Source organism: Dermacentor silvarum, chromosome 4, assembly GCF_013339745.2.
Source record: "Dermacentor silvarum isolate Dsil-2018 chromosome 4, BIME_Dsil_1.4, whole genome shotgun sequence".
NCBI lineage: Eukaryota > Metazoa > Arthropoda > Arachnida > Ixodida > Ixodidae > Dermacentor > Dermacentor silvarum.
In genome coordinates, this window is record NC_051157.2 from 181,440,324 (window position 1) to 181,455,507 (window position 15,184).

Below are 15,184 nucleotides of genomic sequence, written 5' to 3' on the forward strand. Positions count from 1 at the left end.
ACACTCACTGGCACTCACTCGCACTCGCACTCACGCCTTTGAAATGAGTGCGAGTGAGGGCACTCATGAGTGAGTGCGCCGACCTATGTGTAACGCAAGGCACCGGGGGGAAGGCGAGGGAGGGAGGGGGCGTTCTACTCCGGAGGCGGCTGCATATGGCTAGGCCGCACGGTCCCTGTCTTGAAAGCGATCTGCGATGGGGACAGAGTGTGCCGATTGCTTCGTGTGCGATGTGTTTTCGCCGCTTGATTCGCGCTGAAGCGAGAGGCAGCACGAAGGTAAATTCGCTCGCTGCTGCTGCCGTGCTTCCTCATTCCAGGGTTTTGACAGCAAGTGTGCGCGGTCCTCGAGTGAGATGTGTTCATGTTTGCTTGTGTGCGCGTGACACCGTGCTTGTTAATTTAACAAAGCAATATGAAAACCTCCCGATACAGTCTTCTGTTGCTCAATACGTGCAACATAAAAGTGTTTTTCCGAGCGTGAAGGAATCCCACGAATACACGTAAAATTGCCGCGCTACTGGCCGCTCGAGGAACTTTGCGTGTATTCGCGGGCTTCTTTCAGTGCTCGGAAAAAGTTTTATTGCGATAGCAATTATATGGACACTCAAAAGCAGATTTCTGCCGTCGGCGTCGCCGTCGCCGTCGCTGTGAGGTTCCGTATGACGTCAATGGAGATGAAATCGTGGCCGCGCGCCGCCGAACGCTGTATGTGCGAGTGAAAGGGCGCGAGGGACGCGCTCTTTCTCGGGGAGTGAACGCACGGCGGAGAACAAACGCGCGTTCTGCGCCGTGCTTCCTTAAGGGCTGCAGAAGTAGGCGTCTCTTTCCTCCTTTACAATCACCATATATGTAGAGCAAACGCGCCTTCTTGCAAATGCGCGAGAGGCCGTGGGGGAGGGGGGGAAGGGGGAGGGAAGGGAGGCGACGTTTAGCTGCGGCACCAAGTGCCTATTTATATCAGAGGCTCCGGCAACAGTCACCAACGCCGCACGCATTTTGAGCGAACGCGGGCAAAACGCCGATGGCGTCGACAACAGTTCTGCGCGTTGCCGGTGCTGCTGCATGTCCAAGTTTATACAGCTGATAAAGCTAATATCACTACTCCGTATAGCTCTCTACAAATTTGCTATCGCAATTGATGCTTCACCTTTCAGGTGAAACTGCGACAACTTTTTTATCAACGTTACAAGCTAGTCTAGTAACGTTGGTTTTTATGTAGCACGTATTGAGCAACAGAAAGCTGCATCGGCAGTTTGTCATGTTGCTCTACAATTTTCTCATGGACACTTTTTATGTAATTATAATATTTGAGAAGTTGTTTGCTTAATTAGGATTAATTATGTAATTAGGTGAAATTCAAACAAGAATCTGAGTGTCTCCAAGCGCCGGCAAACAATATTACATTGGTGCTGTCCAGCTACGAAGCATTTGCATATTTTTAAATCTTGGTGCTTTATAGTTTTGACACCCTGTATACAGGGATACACGGAGATCAGTTTTATTGAACTGTGGTGCTTTGCATGCACCTATCTTCAAGTACAAAAAGGTTTTCGCGCTTCGCCTGCGTCGCTATGAAGCCACTGCAGCTGGTGAGCAATGTGCATGCACATTACACTGGCTTCGTCCCTTTGGGAAGCCATACTTATATTGCGCAATGTAGTGAAGGCATTTAAATCAATGTCTGTACTCGAGTTTTTATTTGCCTTTGACTACTGTTGTCAAGAGAAATAGTGTCTTCTGGTAAGCCAGATGCCTCTTAACGTTGCGTGACAGAGTGTCAGACAACCTTTCATAATCTTCAGCATAAGACTATAGAAGGCTGCTTTCTGGTTTGTGTACACGAAACAGGAAAGACAGCTAGATAGACTGAAAGCTGGCGGACATAACATCTCTACACGCCCTGTACTGCTTAGAGAATGCAAGTCACATTGATCATGGCACATATAGCAGTGACACTCAGATTTGTGTAGTTATTTCCGTAGTATATTGTGTGTGTACATAACCTTTCCTTGTAACAATACGTTTAGTCATATTCATTAACTTTACCTCGTCAGGACATGCACCCGATTCATGGGCGTTTTTATTGCGATAGCAATTTACACTCCAGGCGCATTTCTGCCGTCGCCATCGCCGTGATGTTCCGTATAACGTCCAAGGGCGATAACATTATTCCCGCGCGCCGTATGCTGTATGTGCAAGTGAAAGCGTGCGAGGGTGAGCCGACGATGGCGGCTCAATCACGCACGCGCGAGGGAGGAAAGCGGGGAGGAAGCGCGCCGTCTTCCCTAAGGCACCGGGGGGAAGGGAGGGGGTTTATGAACTCCGGCGGCTGCTGCGTTTGGTGCGCCCGCACGCTACCGCGCGGTCCCTATCTTGAAAGGGATCTGCGACGGGGACAGAGTCCGCCGTGCGGTGTCTTTTCGTCGCTCTTCGCGTTGAAGCGAGAGGCAGCGCGGAGTTTGGCCAATGCGATTGCTGCGGCTACCGCGCTTCCTCACTCCAGCATTTTGACCGCGAGTTTCCGTGATCATCGAGCGATATCTGTTCATGTTTGCTTGTGCGCGTGTGACACCATTCTTGTTAATTTAGTCAGCCTATGTTTACAAGTTATACGGCCGATAAGACTGCTGTGTTTCGTATAGCTGTCTGCTTATTTGCTATCGCAATCGAGGCTTCGCCATTCAGGTGAAACTGCGTTTTTTTTATTTCGCCCCAATCGAAATGTGGCCGCCGCGGCCGGGATTTCATCCCGCGATCTCGTGCTTAATGTACTCCGTTTCATACATCAGGTGGAACGCTGTGCAGGCTACAGATACTTTTTGCAGTGCCTGCGTTCGCACGTAGAAGTAGTTCGGCGTTTATCGGCTGATTTTTGTGAAAATGTTCTTTATATAAGGTCAGTTCTGAACGAAAAAATGAATTTACCCTTAGAAGCAAACAAACCGTGTTTCCACATGGCTGCTAACACGTTGTTTTATATCAATTTGCTTTTCATTGTTTTTTATTTGCAGCTCGTCACGGCAGGCTCACGTGCAAGCTCGCGCGAGCAAACGCCGCTGGCGCGCAGCGAAGCATAGCTATAGACGGAAGGTGCGGAGTGATACATTTTGGTGACCGTATTTCTTGCGTAGCTTCCACGTCGTTGCACCTGATGTATGAAACGGAGTATAGTAGCTCAACGCCAAAGCCACGAAGCAACCACAGCAACCACAACGTAAATGTATGGCGCCGGGAATATGCCCCAAGTTGCCTAATTCAATCACATTTAATATGCCGTGTGTATGTTTGAAATGCGCACATTTTTTTGCGCTTCGATGCTTGGTATATAAGGTTTGCGACCCCCTGTGTGTGGAAGTTTTTCTGTTTCGCTGTTGTATTTTGGTTTACACGTCACGCCTCCTTTACCGTAGCCAGCCACTCGCACACGGTGGTTAGTTTCCCTTGCGGTGCGCGTGCTCTTCGCGTTCGTTGCAATTATTTGACGATATCTACGCGCAATTTTGCCTTTTTTGCCCACAAAACTGTGTGGTTACAGGATTAAGCTGGTGTAAAAATAACTGCGATGTGAAAATAAGGTTTAGTTAGTGCTGTAGAGAAAAATGTAACGTAACTTGTCTGTGTCAATCTTGCGTAGTACACACAAGAAACCAAACGATGCACAAAATACATTTACTTAGTAATGTCTAGTACAGTCAATCATGAAAGAGATATGTACATGAAAAATTATATGTACTGTGTGGCGCCTGAAGGTTATGTTGAAAGACGAGTTAAAAAAAATTCGCAAGGTAGGCTCGACACACACAATTCGAGATAAGGAGGACTTTATTCATTACATGGGGGGGGGGGGGGTGTTCAAGTGATACATCAACCTTATTACACACAATATAAATCGAAAACAAGAATACAAACAAGAAAACGCAATCGCGGGTAATATTAATCAAGATATCCAGCCAGAATACATCAGCTACCATCGAATACGTCGCATCAGCCAAACACATCGATGACGAGTACAGAACATTTTATAAATAACCATTAGAACACTGATAAGTACATTAAAAAATAAACAACACTGGATACATATCGCGTACAAAAACCGTAAATGAAACTAAGACAGTCAAATACAGATTAGCAATGTTTTTCACTTCGAAAATATAGTCCATGACGATGTAGGGCTGTTGATTTTAACAGACACGGCGCTCATCCTGTCGATTTCCCTCGTACTGGTCCTCTTCAAAGTGTTTCTAAGTACAAGTAAAACAACAAAAGTGAGTATCGATATGAAAAGTTGCCTTGTAAATACAGACAACCCATTACAGTGCTTAAAAATAAATTTTCGCAGAAGTAATGCTGTATTACCTCGCTTCACACGTCTCGAAGAAATGCACAGGCTGCAACAGACACCATGCCAGAAAGCGCCGAAACATTTTGGTCCCATGATGCCCCTTAACTCTACTACACCTGGGCATACCGTGCAAAGGCATTTAAAGACCGTCACAGTACCCACTACGATCGGGAATGAGCACGAATGACCATCGGCTTACGAGCACCACGCTACAAATATATTCGTCTAAAAAATCAGCTATATAACGTAACAACCTGAGATCCGCGAGATATCTGCTGAGAAATCAGAGAAAATCACAATGCTTCGCTTGCCACGTACACAACAGCCGCTCTCCCCAGTAGAAGCACTGCGTTCTTTAGTCCCAAATGACCAGTAGCGAAAAAAAAAGAAAAAAACTGAGAAAAAAAAGAAACAAGAGACACGCGATGTGTGCTTCCCGTGAAAAAGTAAAATAGGTGGTTTACATGACGATTTGTAGCTAATGTAAGACTATTTCGCGGCGAAGCATTTTCGTCAGTTCTTAAAATAAGGGTACTACTCGCACAGACTGCGCTGATCAAAACGGCAAAAGCCTATGCGACGCGCGCTCGCAAACCATAGGCTACTCATACAGCATCGGTGCAGTGCTTAGTTCGTGAGCGAACCTAGGCACGTGAGCGAGGATCAGAGAATACTTTATTATTTAAATGAAAAACACTGTGCGATAGTCTAAACTTTCTAGACACTTACCTCGCAAATGTAGGAGCTATCCGTTGCCTTCCAGTGATACCGCTTTACTTGGGCTTGCCATCTCTTCCTTCGCTCTGGGTCCCGGGGGAAGCGTAAACAACGAAGCCCTTTACGCGTCGATCCGGTGCACTTGGGAACACAACAGCCCGTCATATCGACTCGATGCACTTGACAAGCTTGTCATTCATGCGGCTGAACACTGTCCAGCAAGTAGAAGCGTCAGCGAAGCATCCGCGCGCACTGTGTCTCGAACTAAGCACCGGCACCAAGCAATCGCAACCGCTCGCTGTGATTCAAGATGGCGTCGCAGCGAGAAAGCGGCGGCGCGGGGGCGGTCAAAGGATGGCACCACCCTGAACGGCGGTGCTGGCATCGAGGCACCCTAGTCAAGCCAGCCGACCTTCTGCACCCTGTTCAAGTACCTGCTACACCATTTGCACAAGTAGGCATGGATTTTCTGGGCCCCTTCCCAATGTCTACTACCGGCAACAGGTGGATAATCGTCGCCACGGATATCTCACTAGATATGTCGAGACAAGGTGCTCTGCGACGGGGAACAGCAGATGAAGCGGGGCAATTTTTTCTTCAATCCATCGTTTTAAGACATGGCGCTCCGGCAGTAGTCATCACGGACAGTGGTACTGCGTTCATGGCCAAGTTTTTGGACATCGTTCTCCGTTTAAGTGGTACCGCCCACCGGAAGACCACGGCCCATCACTCTCAAACAAATGGGCTGACGGAACGACTCAACAGGACACTGGCTGACATGATAAGCATGTACGTCGATGTAGAGCACAAGAACTGGGACGAGGTTTTACCCTATGTCACCTTCGCGTACAATACGGCTCGTCAAGAGACCACTCGCCAGACAACCTTCAGCCTCGTGTACGGCCGTGAGGTTACGACAACATTAGACGCAATGCTCCCTCATGAATTTGATGACAACGAGACGGGTGTTGAAGAGATCACACAGCGAGCAGAAGCAGCTAGGCAGCTTGCGCGTTGGCGAATCCACCAACAACAGGAATGTGACGCCAGACGCTACAATCTTCGGCACAGACCCGTAACATACAACATCGGCGACAAAGTGTGGGTCTGGACACCTATTCGTCGGCGCGGGCTCTCTGAAAAGCTCCTGCGCAGATACTTCAGGTTCTACATAGTTCTTCGACGCATCAGTGACGTTACCTACGAAGTCGTTCCGGACGGCTCTCACTGTTCAAAGCGCCGACGGCATTTACCCGAGGTCGTTCACGTGCTTCGTATGAAGCCGTACTATGAAGACTGACAAGACTGCGCAGTTTTTTTTCTTTATAGCAGTTTGCCAAGCCTCTGTCATTTTTTTTTCTACGGGGGGAGCCAATGGAACAACTATGTGCCAGTGGGGACGAGGTTGAAGTATAGCGCGGGCTTTTAGGTTAAGCAGCAATAGAAAAAGCGATGGAAAAGGCAATAGAAAAAATTCTACTAAATCTCTCTGAATCTTTGGCTTCAGTAATATCAACGCAATTGGCTGGTATATCTCAGACACTAACAAATAGTGCACAAAATACGGCCGCCTTATATGCAACATCACCTAAATATCAGACACCTCTTCCTTCTAACAGTGTGGATTCAGTACGTCCTTCGACTTCCGCTCAGGTTGATCATGAATGCCATTCCGATTCAGACTCTATAGGAAATCGAGATGTAGATATGGACACTCGAGTTCTTAAACGCACAAGATCGCCTAACAACAAAATGCCTCGTTCTCCTAACTCCAAAACAAAAAAGTGTGTGAAAGAATCACTTACGAGGACTGACTTTCTAAAAGACAGTATCCTGGACCAAGCAGTTGCGGCTGCTTGTATACCGTCAACATAGGGTGCCTAAGGATACTGCAGTGGAACTGCCGATCTATACTTTCTGCAACTACAGATTTATTATATTTAATCTCCCAACAATCACCAGACGTTATACTATTACAAGAAACTTGTTTGTCCGCTGACCAAGACTTTCATTTAAACAATTACAAGTGTTTTCGATTGGATAGGCCTTCACGAGGTGGCGGATTAGCTTTTTTCATTTCGTCTAAATTCTGTCATGAAGCAAAAATTTCGCATCATACCCTATCATCCGAATGTGAAATCTTAATATTAGAAATAACTATTCCGGGTTGCGCCCCGCTCTCTATAATTAACTCCTACTTTCCCGCTGGAGTGCAAAACGTACGCCCACTTGATGTCGCAGTAACATACTGCAAAAAGAACATATTGCTTGCGGGTGACTTCAACTCACATCATGTGTCATGGGGCTTCCGCACAGACTCATCTGGAAAACGTTTATGGGATTGGGCTAATGTTAAAAATTTCACATGTTTAAATGCTAAAGTTGCCACTTTCGTGCGTTCGCAGTCGCGATCTGTCCTAGATTTGACATTTGCTAGCTCAGGCATTTCCATTTCTTCTTGGACTGTGGTGGGTGCCGCCACTAGTAGTGACCACCGCCCGATTGTCATTGAAATTAACAACCCCCTCATTTCTTTAAATAAACATACGCATACTTTCGTGGACTATTCAAAATTTAAAAACAATTTACAGTCAATCTTGTCTAGAACAGATATGGAAACAGATATTAAAGCGATGAGCCTTAGTGCAATTTTGAAGGGTACTATTAAAAAATCAAAATTGGTAGTATCATCAACAAAAGAGCGCATTGATTGTCCATGGTGGAATAGTGATTGCGCACGAGATTATCGACGCCGAAAAGCTGCATGGAAGAAACTTATTTCCAATCAGTGCCCTACTAATTGGAGTAATTATAAATATGCTGCTACTACGTTTAAAAGAACAGTTTCCTTAGCGAAAGATAATTATGATGAAAAACGGTACAACTTTTTATCGAAAAGTGATAATAAAAAAGCATTATTTAGGTTTCTTCGCTCTCGTTAGGCCTTTCCAGTGCCCATAAATATTGATTCAGTGGTTTTGCCACCAGAAGAATTATTAGAATCATTAAATAAGATCTCAAAAGCCTTAGAAGAGTGTTTTACAACTCAGCTGCAAGTAAACTTCGTAGGGGTTCTATCAGGGGATGACTTTATAGAGGTATCAATGGAAGAACTTCAGCACGTTATTCGGCTGCTCCCTGGCACAGCTCCAGGTCCAGATCGCATTACATCAGGCATGTTAAAAATCTTGTTTGACCTCTCCCCACGAGACCTCTCCAATATCGTTAACTACTCCCTCATGAACGCATGGATTCCTCCTGACTGGAAACTCGCAAAAATAATCCCCCGGCTCAAAAACCAAGGAGCAGGAGTGGACCCAGATAATATCAGACCAATCGCATTAACCTCAAATGTTATGAAATTAATAGAAAGGGTATTACACATTCGTAGTATGAAATTTTTAACGGATAATACATTATTGAGCCCATGTCAGATTGGATTTAGACCCGGATGCTCGATATGGTCCGCCCATGTCGATTTAGAGGAACGCATTAAGCTTGCACGGCACATGCGGCAGTATGCAGCTTTAGTGACCTTTGATTTAGCTAAAGCCTACGATAGTGCAGAACATGTCATACTCCTAAACGTTTTAAATAGCATGGATTTCCATCGATATATTATCAATTGGATACATGAATTTTTAAAGGATAGGAAATTTTATTGTACTCAGCGTGGCTTGGTGACACAAAAATATAGTCAAACAAGAGGAGTTCCCCAGGGATCTGTCCTTTCTCCTATTTTGTTTAACATTTTACTAAGTTCAATCCCATTGTGCGGTAGTGTACAAGTATATGTCTATGCAGATGACATAGCATTCTTTGCGTCTGCGAGTGATATTCACTCATTACAGAGTACACTACAGTCGTACTTGGAAACACTTGAAGCCTGGTTTGCGAATATTCGAATGTCGCTCAATGTTAACAAAAGCGCTTTGATTGTGTTTCCATTGAATGTACCAATTAATATCTCTCTCCAATATCATCAGGAAATTATTCCGCACGTTGACTTTATCAAATATCTCGGTGTAATATACGACACAAACCTGAGCTGGCGAAATCACATCGATCATGTTAAATCTAGGGCGACACGCGCGGTTGGCATGATAAGCAAACTTGGCCGACATCGCTCTGGGCTACGCAGAGACACTTTAATGATGATTTATCGTATGTATGTTCGTCCGATATTGGAATTTGGATGCGTGCTATTCTCTGGTGGGCCAGCGTACAAAATTAACCCCCTGGTTCTTCTAGAGCGGGAGGCAATTCGGAATTGTCTCGGTTTGCCAAAATTTGTAGCCAACAATGTTTTATATCAAGAAGCACGACTGCCTACACTTCCCTGCAGATTCCGCATTCTAACGGTAAAAACACATTTAAACATTTATGCATCTTCTTTGAGAAGATCACAATTTGTATTTATTAGGGAAATGAGGGCATTTTTCGATGAGCATTGGTCCCGCCTACTTCGACCTCAAGTTTTGTTTGTACAAGCTGAGCTCGATCCATTAAACGCGAGATCGCTTGCTCAGACAAACCCTTACCTAATATAATGATTGAATTTGACGATATATTTCCATCGAATGCCAAACTCCTGCCCACTACATACTTAAACGGCATGTTACAAGATCATTTAACGCAACTAGGAATAGATCACGTGATCGCGACTGACGCGTCAATGAATGAAGAGAAAGCGGGTGTGGGTATTTTCTTCGAATCACTATACTGGTCTTATGCAGTACGCCTTCCGGATTTCACACCCATAATTTTGGCTGAACTAGCAGCGATTATCTTAGCTCTGCGGAAACTTCCTTCAAATTACTCAACAGTGGTTATAGTGACTGATTCACTGTCAGTATGTACATCGCTCACTTCATCTGCAGACACTGCTGTAACCAATACATTTAAATTGTTAATCCCTCCTAACTTAAGTCTGGTACGATTGGTATGGGTTCCAGGCCATCGTGGTATATTCTTAAATGAAATGGCTGACACACTTGCGCGGATATCTCTTGATGGACCAGTTATGTCTGTCATGCCTAGTTCGGCTTATGTCACTGCGGCTAGGTTTAGAAAATTTTCCCTATTACAAGATTCTACAAAACTGAAAATCCAAATGTCGGAATTTAATCATTTGTCCTTTTCGTGGGACAATAAGTGGTGCCCCACACGTAAATTAGAGATCTCCATAACGAAATTACGCTGCCGAATCCCACCATTAAATGTTTACCTACACAGGTCCGGTCTGGCACCGTCCCCTCTGTGTCCTTCCTGCCAGGAACCAGAAAACATTGACCACTTTCTATTATTGTGTCATCGCTTTAGGAATGAGAGGAAGAAATTCGAATTTTCATTCCGTAAATTGGGTATTTCACTAACTACTGAAAATATCCTCTCCTTCGGGGCTTCTTCAATGGGCTTTAGCCACAGGAACATCTGCGTGGCCCTCTGTGACTATATCTGTGACACAAAAAGACTACCCAGTTAATTCTCGAAATAAATAATTGGATAACTCATTAAATCGCTAATTGGTGTTTCGAAATTATTCTAATACCACCAAAACTTTTGTGCTGTTTTTATACAATTACAATGATTTTAATTCTGTCTCTGCCCTGTAAATATCTTTCCAAATTATCATAAACACTATACTTCATCCTGATTTAGTTTTCCGTCTAGTTTTTTTTTTCTCCATCCCCCCTTCCGTTTAACCTTTAACCGCCGGCTTCTTGGCCAATCCCCCGTAGTGGGTAAGCGCCACGGATGAGGATCAAGCAAGCAAGCAAGGTTAAGCGTGGAGACGAAGAAGACATTGTTGGTTTTGTTGACGGCTGATAAGGTGTCCTTGTCGGTGCTGCTCTGCGTCCTCGTCGATCCCACCTCGTTACAATATGTTGCAGTTCTTCATTGAAGCCAGTCAGTGTTTAAAGCATGCACACTTAGCATGTATTCCGAAACCAGCGTCAATGCCCAGGTAACACAGTATACGTCGGGCAAATATCGATATTGTGATTGTATTTAACAACCGAGCGAATAAATGAAGCAATGGCCCATCGCTACAATGAGAGAGCCATCGTTCGCTCTGTCATGCAACGCGGCTTGCAACAATGGGCTATTTTATCCGTTGCTAAGCGAATGTAGGCAAAAAATGTCGCAGTTTCACCCGAAAGGCGAAGCATCGATTGCGATAGCAACTTAGTAGAGAGCTATAAGGAGTAACGATAGTAGTTTTATCAGCTGTATAAACTTGGACATGCAGCAGCACCAGCAACGCGCAGAACTGTTGTCGATGCCGTCGCCGTTTTGCTCGCGTTCGCACCGAACGCGCGCGGCATTGGTGACTGTTGCCAGGGCCTCTGGGGGCGGCTCGGAGGTTTTCGACGAGATCAGAACGGGAAACTCGTCGAGCAGCGTCGGAAGTCTTTACCACCTTCTCGCCTCGCAACGTTTTTATATAAATACACATTTGGTGCCGCAGCTAAACGGAGCCTCCCCTCCCGTCCCCCCACGGCCTTTCGCGTGATTGATTGTGGTTGTGAAGAGGAACAGGCGCTATTTGCGCGACGGAAGAAGTCGCGTTTGCTCTCTCTCTCTCTCTCTCTCTCTCTCTATATATATATATATATATATATATATATATATATGGTGATTGTAAAGGAGGAAAGAGACGCTTAATTGTGCAGCCCTTCAGGGAGCACGGCGCAGAATGCGCGTTTGTTCTCCGCCGCGCGTTCGCTCCCCGTGAAAGCGCGCGTCCCTCGCGCCCTTTCACTCGCACATACAGCGTCCGGCGCGCGTCGATGATTTCATCGCCGTTGACGTCATACGGAACCTCACGGCGATGACGACGCCGACGGCAGAAATACTCTCTGAGTGTCCATATAATTGCTATCGCAATAACATAGAGCCTGTTAGAACACCTTGTGTAGTCCAGTGTTTCTCAAACTTTGCAAGGGCGTCACCCTTTTTAGTAGTACCAAACCTACCATGACCCCCCCCCCCCCCCTTCAGTCTTCTGAATATTGACGTTTTTTATTGACGGGAATATTGCCATAGAGTACGAAGAATTACAGCACCTCATCATCCACAGCCCAAGAACCCCAGCGCTCTCGAGGTGCGGTGAATTAAGAACACAAGCAGCGTCATCACTCTCTTCGACTGCCTTAAAGTGCCCGATTACATCAAATGCGGCCCAAGCCTGAGAAAATGCTCACTCTACCGCCGACAGACCGACATCTGTTACGTCTGTGGTAGACTTGGTCATCGAGCCGATGTCTGTCCGGCACCGGAAAATGTCATCTGCAGAGGGTGCGGTATGAACAACCCCGAAAATAATCACGTATGCTCTCCCAAATGCACCCTCTGTGGAGGGCCTCACATCACGGCAGAAAAGGCCTGCAAGCAGCAGCTACCAGACGCCCTACGTGGTCCGTCAACGCCGTAGAAGACGACGACAAAACAAGCAAACAGTCCGGCTGACGAATTCGCCGGCTCCCCTGAAGTCAGCGCTAAGCGGAGGTTCCACGTCACGGAGTCTTTCACGTGACCGCGTCTGCATCTGCGGCGGATCCCGCGGGCGTTCGGCGGATCGCTCGACTTCCCGGAGACGCCCGGCTTCAGAGGGCGGCTCCAGACCCGGCTCCAGAGGGCGGTCTCGCTCTCGCGTCCGGGCGCACACCACCACAAGCAGCAGAAGCGGTAGTCCGGGATCCAGCTGGGCCGACCGAGTCAGGAACTCACCGCCGCCCCCACCGAGAAAGATAACGGGGGGTCCATCTCCAAAGCATAATAGAATCACATAGCTAGAAAAGGAAAACACATTACTAAAGCAGGCTCTTGACCAGCTCCGGTCTGAAGTAGCCGCACACAAAAAAGACGATCGGAAGACGGGAGAGGAGTGCACCAGTCAATCTGCGCTGCCACCTACCTCTGTGGTCGAGGATCCCATAGAAGTTCCAGTAGCAGAACCGGTGATTCCAGTAGAAGTTCCAGTAGCAGAACCGGTGGTTAATGGTCAAACCAAAAAGAGAGCACTATCTCTGGCGGGCGGACAGCCGAAAAGCGCCCTCTCCAGCCGATTTGACAAATACGAAAATGCAACCAACAGTTGTTTAGACAAGCTTGAGACTGTATTAGACAAGGTTGTAGAAGCAATACATACCCCAGTGGCCAGGTGCGACAAGCTAGAGACGGCAGTCTCGAACACCAGACAGGTGCTAACACTAACACCCAACATGTCGGTACACCAAATTAATATGGAAATATGGCAATGGAACTGTAGAGGCTTCCAACCAAAAAAGAATGTCCTCCAACAGTCCATTCCGTCCACAGAAAAACAGCCACACGTTATTCTACTACAGGAAACCATCATAAACACGTTGTCAATACCCGGCTACACTACACACACATGTCAGGAGGTAGGAAAACGAGGCATCAGTATTCTGGTAGCCAATAAATTCACTTTTATCGTACACGACATAGGCTGTAACCCCAACAAGGTCGAGCATTTGCTCATTGAAATTATTCCTGGGAAGTATCTTCATCACAGCATCTTCATCCTCAACATATACAGCTCGCCCAGCGATCATAAACAGAGATTTACCAACATCATCAATAAGGCAGTGAGCCGGGCCAAGGCTTGTCCGTTACTGGTGGCAGGGGACTGCAACGCCACACACCAAGCGTGGAGCTCTCCCCTGTCTCGTCTCAAAGGGATAGACTTGTGGCAGGTCACAACCAACCACAACCTCCTCCTTCTCACAGATCCGGCGTTCCCCCACAAGAACCGGACGCGCAACACTACTCCCGACCCGTGCTTCGTCAGGGGCTTCAAATCGGCCTCCTGGACCAATGTCAACGAGAATCTAGGAAGTGATCATAACATTCTATTCACAACCCTAGAGGTTGGATGCAAACCTCTACGAGAATTTGTGTTTACTGACTGGGAAGCCTTTAGAAAAATCTGAAAACGTGCTCCCAGCAAGAGCAACAGAGCAAGATAATTAACCTGGATTAATGAACCGAACAGATCAGGGCAGATATTAAAGCGGCGACTAGGAAGATACAGACCGACCTCGAAGTCGACAGGGTGGATAGTCGGCTGGCACACCTACTCGAAGCAAAAACGTCGCTACTGAACAGGTGGAAAGGGCAAAGGCTCAATCGGCGGCTTCGAAAAAAAGATCACATAGCTTAACAAAGCCATTGAGGAGCACTGTCGGTTACTAAGTCAACAGCAGTGGGATGAAATATGCAATTCGGTCGACGGACAAATGAGAGTGGGTGCCAAGTGGAATCTCCTCAAGCACCTGCTCCACGCAACCAATTCTAGATCCAGCCAAAGTAAAGTACTGGAGAGAATGATACATGAGACCACTCGCCAAGAAGAAGGTGTCGAAAGCCCTGGATAACCTCGCCTGTCGGTATCTCCCACTGGGCTTGGCCAACCCAGACGACTACCAAACGTATAGGGGCGGTTCGTTCCCCGAGTTGGCCGCCCCCTTCAAGGCCTACGAGGTCAGGGATGCCCTACACTGCCTCAATGCCAGGTCCGCGCCAGGGCCCGATCAAATCACGAATAAGGCTCTTAGAAACCTTGACGACGACGACTCCATAGCGTGGCTTACAGAAGAAATCAACAAGGACCTGGCACACAGGTGAAGTCTCACGAGTTTGGAAAGAGGCTCTGGTAATCCTCATTCCGAAGCCCGGCGAAGCTCCAAAGCTGTCCAACCTCAGACCGATTTCCCTTACATCCTGCGTAAGAAAGGTAGCGGAACACGTAATTCACAATCGCATTACTAAGCACGTCGAACGGAGCGGTCTCCTGCCCTACAACATGGTGGGCTTCAGACCAGGCCTCTCGACACAAGATGCAATGAAACTAATCAAGACTCAAATCATAGACCAAGATAGTAGAGACGTGCGGGGCATTCCCGGGCTTGACCTAGAGAAGGCCTTCGACAACATATCACACCGACATATTCTGGAATCCATCTCGGATCTTAACTTAGGACAAGCCTTTCACGGTTACGTAAGATCATTCCTGGAGAACCGCAAAGCCACGTTAAAGCTTGGAGACAACAAATCAGAAGGGTATTCACTCGGACCCAAAGGTACGCCTCAGAGG